This window comes from Sander vitreus, chromosome 15 (genome assembly GCF_031162955.1).
Source record: "Sander vitreus isolate 19-12246 chromosome 15, sanVit1, whole genome shotgun sequence".
Classification (NCBI taxonomy): domain Eukaryota; kingdom Metazoa; phylum Chordata; class Actinopteri; order Perciformes; family Percidae; genus Sander; species Sander vitreus.
Genome location: NC_135869.1, coordinates 25866462 through 25872461, shown reverse-complemented (window position 1 = coordinate 25872461; position 6000 = coordinate 25866462).

Here is a 6000-nt window from a genome sequence, read left to right as displayed (position 1 = left end):
AGGCAGAAGTGACCGCTCCATCAGGTGGAGAGTGGCTAATAAGTACAAAACCAAGGATGATATGGAGAGTCATTTCAACATGTGAAGTTGTTTTTTTTTAAACGTTCTCAGATCCGAGTGTATGCATGTTTTTAGAATTTCGCATTAATAAAAAAAGAATTAAAGGCTCATGGGGGGGAGGGGGAGAACTAGAAAAGGGTAAATTATGAAGTGTGAGGGAAATTACTGATCTCTGATAATCTGCCAAATTTCAATTACGCGCACACACACACGTACACACACACAAACGGTTAATAACAAAAAATATGAAGATGTCTACATCAATTAATCATCACCCAAAACATGCAACAGCAATAGGATGTGTGGATTCAAAGCACCGTACTCACCTATTTAACCCTTAACATTAAGAAATATTAAATCTAATGGATTTTGTAGGATGGAGAAATTGTAAGAATCATGGCTATAAGATCATTTTATAGACAATGATGGTGCTTGAGTCTTTAATCCGCGTTAGAGAAATCCCATTATGTTCAATAGTTGAAAAAGAAATATTGAAATCAGCTTCAGTCCATTACAAAAAAAGAAGTAATAAAAAAAAAACAAAAGAAAGAAAAAAGGAGTCCTGAATTGAGGACAGTTTTAATAATTGTAAATTTTTTTTCATTTGGAATCAAATCCAGGATTTAAAGGGGTAATTCCACAGGAAAACAGCTATATCCAGAGTGCCTTTATCATGGTGACGGTTGCTCAAAAGTCCCACTTCCCATTATCTTCATGTAATGAAGAGGAGAGGCGTTAAATCTCCTTCAGGAAAAAAAAAAAAAAGTGGAAATATATATTTATTTTTTTTAAAGAGAAAAAAAAAAAAAAAAGGAGATGGACAAGGAAATGAGTTATGTGGTTCGATTCACTTTGCTATGCATCCGTCTATTGCTGTGCCTGTCTTTTGCTCACACACCACACACAGTCACACACACACCAAAAGATTCACTTACTTTTCAGTCAACTTCCTATTTTTTTTTTTTTCTTTCTGATATGCAAAAGATTTTTCAATAATCTGCCACTTGTATTTCAATAAATGGAAGTAGCCGAGGTGATGAATTGCAAAATTACGTCACCAAAATGCTAAATAAATAGCAACTCTTCTCTGATGCAAGCAAATCAATGACATCAAAGTGGTAGGACATGACATTTGTTGAGACGGCAAATTAAAAATAAGAACAACAGATAAATTAATAAGTGGATCAAATCAGAGGGGGTGAGAGGGTGGAAGTGATGGAGAGAGAGAAAAAGATGCGGGGGGGAAGAAAGGGTGATCAAAATAGATTAAAGCTTGAAGCAAAGTGAGTGAAAAAAGTGAAAATTATGGTGGAGGAAAAAAAGGGGGAAAAAAATCCTCTGGATGATAGAGCCAGTATTTTCTCTAGTCCATTCTCTTTGAGTGCTTGTGTGTGTCTGTCTGCCAGAATGAGAGTCAGTTCAGAAAAAGACAGAGAGAGAGAGAGAGAGAGAGAGAGAGAGAGAGAGAGAGAGAGAGAGAGAGAGAGAGAGGAAAACAGGGCAGAGAAAAAGAAGGAGGTAGAGGAGTGTATAAACACAGATGACACCCCGACAGAACGGACGAGCGCTGGCTTTACAAATGAAAACAACGGTGCGCTGTCGCTCGTGAATTAGGCCTTTTGCTCAGTTTCACCTTCACCTATTAAAGGTGAAGCGGGGAAACTTAAACGCACCTCGCTTTAATAACAACGTACATTTCCTCTGCAGGACCAATGTGGAATTTTGGACGTCTCCCAATGTGCATGACAGCAAATTAAAAAGGACATGTGAGGAGGACGGTGTGTGTGTGTGTGTGTGTGTGTGTGTGTGTGTGTGTGTGTGTGTGTGTGTGTGTGTGTGTGCGTGTGAGACAGAGGGGGGGGGGGGGGGGGAATTCAGACGTTTTAATGGAAGAACAGACTTTTTGTGCAACAACATAAAAATGAGGCAGTCAAAATGTGGTTCCGTGATGACGACTGGAGAAAGGTGCTTGCTTGATGAGTCACTGTGGTCTTGGTTTGAGGAGAACAAAAAAGAAGCGACCGAGTCAAGAAACACTGATTAAAGTATGCAAGGAGAGAGTGACGTGAGGATGACATGGCATGAGGCAAGAATCAGCTGAGAGCCATGGGTAAACCAAAGCTGTAGTAGGCCAGTGTGTGTGTGTGTGTGTGTGTGTGTGTGTGTTGCTTAATATATGTGCACCCCACACAAAACACCTTGCATACACAGAAAATGTACAAAGACTTTGAGACAGACACTAAACACTAAATAGACCTACCTATGGTTAGAATTAAGAATCGCCCAAAAAAGATGCATAGGATGGTAGGAGGAAAAAACAGAAGGGGGGGAAATAGGAAAAGGTACAAAAGTGAAAAAAAGGCGTAAATAGAAAATACAAGCAAGCCAATTAAAAGAGTTGGGGGGGGGGGTGGGGGTTTAAGTAAGGAAATTAAAACACTGGTGGAATTAAAAAAGTAGCCAAAGTTACGGGTGGACAGTGAGCGGAGTGGTGTGGTGGAGAGAAGGAGAAGGGAGGCGGTAGGGGAGGAGGAGGAGGGAGGCAGTAGGGGAGGAGGGAGCGTGGGTTGCACAGGGATAGAAAGGGCTGCAAGTGATAGCGATGGAGAGGGAAGGAGGAATGAACGAAGGGCACAAAAAGAGAATAAAGGGGCAAAAAATAAAATCCCCCTCCTCTTTCTCTTTTTCTCTGTCTCTCTGCCTCTCTCTCTCTCCCCCTCCTTGTTTGGCTCATAAATAGAAGAAATTGTTGACCAGGTAAATGGCGAAATAGATGAGAAGACAGAGGACCGAGAGAGCAAGCAAATGAAAAGGTAAAGCACCTCCCAGCAGCGCGATGAGAAAAAAAAAGAACAAAAAACGAAAGATAAAAGCAAATACTCCAGTGGCCTCCGTTGTCTCCAGACTATGTGTGGAAGGGGGGATTGGCTATTGCCAGTTTTTCCCCTTCCCTGGCTGCCTTCTGCTTTCTTCTGTCTCTCCTCCCAAAAAAGACTTCCCATCCAGATGACAGCAGGCACAGATGTCCTTTCCTCTCTCTCAACTCTGGTCTGATATGACGTGCCACTCACACAGGTTAGACATTGTTGCAGCAGCAACGCACAGTCTCACCAATATTGCTCAGTGGGAGAAAAAAAAAAGGCATTGGGGGCTGCTGCTAGTCAAGCACTGCCTGCCTCACGAGGCGGGATACTGAGCTGGAATTGCTCTGTCTCCCCTCTCCCGCCCATCCCTGCGAAAAAAGATAGGAGGAAGGGAGGTGTGCCCACTCGCTGCATTAGTATTCACTGAAAGAGTGTGAGCGAGAGAGAGAGAGAGAGAGAGAGATGAAGAGGAGGGGGAGAGGGGTGCCTTTCAACAAATATCCAGGAATCAAACCGGTGTGTGAAACTGATAAGAGACTGGCTCCCCCTAGAGTCAATCATCAATACACACACAAATAACTGGAAACACTGGGACTATATGGACCAACCAGTCTGATGACCTGTGACCTGCAATCAGTGCAACACCTCAAATTATAACCTCACCTGACAAATTCTCCAGAGCCGCAAAGATTAAATCGATTAGATGTCAACTATTAAATCAATCGCCTTTTTTGATCATTTTGATATTTTGATAAACAATGAATCGGTTTAGAGTAAAGTACTCTGTTTCCAGCTTCTTAAACCTACATTGTGTAATTCTTTGAGTTGATTCTTAGCAACAAAAAAACCCCTTTGTTCTTTCACAAATATGTACTCATTCATGTGTAATTACTTCCACCAACTAATCAAAGTATTCTCGTAGAATCTGACATTCAGAATCATTCAGAATACATACGAGCGAGTCGCTCGAATGGCGGCAGCCATGTAGCGCCTCCATCTTTAAAATACATTAGCCCATGAGGGACATACCGCCGCATTTCACCCTCTTACACCTATTGGCACCGTGACGAATGCCAGGGGGAGATTACTCGCCAGGGAAGTGAAAAAGATTAAAACGACAACGCGACAAGACCAAAGTTAATATTGGAGTGGCTAGAACAGCTGCGTGTAAAACGATGGAGATATTAGGAGCTAATTTTCGGAAAGTAATATTCAGTTGGTTGTCATATACAATGTCACCGCTAGATGGGAGAAATTCTTACATAATGTAGCTTTAAATGTGAATATTTTCTGGTTTCTTCACTCCTCTGTGACAGTAAACTGAATATCTTTGAGTTGTGAAGACATTTGAGGACGTCATCTCGGGCTTTGGGAAACACTGATCTACATTTATCACCATTTTCTGACATTTTATAGACCAAACACACAACTAATCGAGAAAAATAATCGACAAATGAATCGACTATGAAAATAATCGTTAGTTGCCGGCCTTAAATTCACTGCTTCATTCTGCTGTGTCACTCCAACAGCATCATGTTATTGGAATCCACTTACAGAATAATTCAATGTTCATTTTAATGAGTCAAATGTAAAGCCTTGTCTCTCTCCGACAACAGTGGTCATCATCTCTGTGTGACGGAGCAGCTGTACCCTCTTCCTGCGCAACAATCAGACAAAGCATTAAAAAGCATTAAAAAGCATTTTGGTTCTTCTGTGGTACTGTAAAAAACAGACTGCTCCTTTCCTCTGCATTTTGCCCTGAGCTAAACTCCGTGTTGCTATGGTGACAGATGACCGTTCTCAAGTGTCCAAATCAAAGCTAGTAGCACACAAAGATAGGTGGTCAAACGCTCCTTTTAAAAAGATTTCAAAAGACTGCAGTGGAGCTCCACACTAAGTTCTGTCTACCCTGTTTCTACAATCAGGAATGGCATGGACCAAATGACCATATTTAAGGAAATATATAACCAATTACATTTCATTTGGCATGCCCACAAAGATAAGACACTACCTTGCGTACATGAGGCGTAATCGAGGCTTATACTGAAAAGAGAGTGAGGTAAACCACTCTTTTGTTTTATTGTCTTCTGGGCCCAGTTTTTCAAAAGTAATCCAGTGGGATTTCGGATCATTGATTGGATCAAATCTTGGAAATGGACTCCGAAACTAAGATCAGACCATGTAATCCGATCTTACATTTGATCTGGATCAAACCTGCCCTTTGGGTTTTTTCAAAACTTTGAACTCGGTTTGGGATCTACTTGATCCAACAACAAAAAAAAAAACAGGATTATCCTGATCCCATCAGAAGGGTGGATTCAGTTGTGATTTTTCGAACCAACTAAAATCAGAGTGTTTTTTTTTTTTTTTAAGTGAATGATCACAAAATCAATGTTTACTGATGATATATACATTTCTTCATATTTGAAGCATATGTGAAGCATGTCGCATCTAATGAGATATGGTAAACAAAAACCAAAAAAAACAAATACATTACAACAAAATAAAGAATGTAAAATGTTTCTGTTTATTACAGTTTTTCTGTTTCTTAAAATTGAAAACAAACAATGGTTATTTGTGGCCACCGGTATTGTGCCTACCTGTTGTTCTTTGCTAAGCCAGTAGGCTACACTGTTGGTTCCATTTAAGGCTCTGGTAAACAGGATTTGATGTTCCTTTAAAGAACTGGCATGAAAGTAAGATGGATCAGGTGATCCTGGATAGCAACAGATAGGATTTCCAAATCTGTATCAATGTGATCCAGATTAAATTTTTTGAAAAACTGGGCCCAGGGAATAAGACGTTTTCAATGTATTCCCACAGCTAAGACTTCAGTGCATGTATAGTTTAGTTCTATCTATGTTAAAGTTGTTCTTTATAGTGAAGGTAGGAAAGAGACAGAGGGAGACAAAGAGATGCTGACACATCCTGAAAGAAAATATAATTACAGTCCCATCTGTCTCCTCTGCTGACCCGTTTATCAGACAGTAATTACTTAACTTAATCAAACTCAAGCCCAATTGTCTTTACAATGACAGGTGGCGTGTGTAAGGATGAGTGAAGAGCGCAACATTTT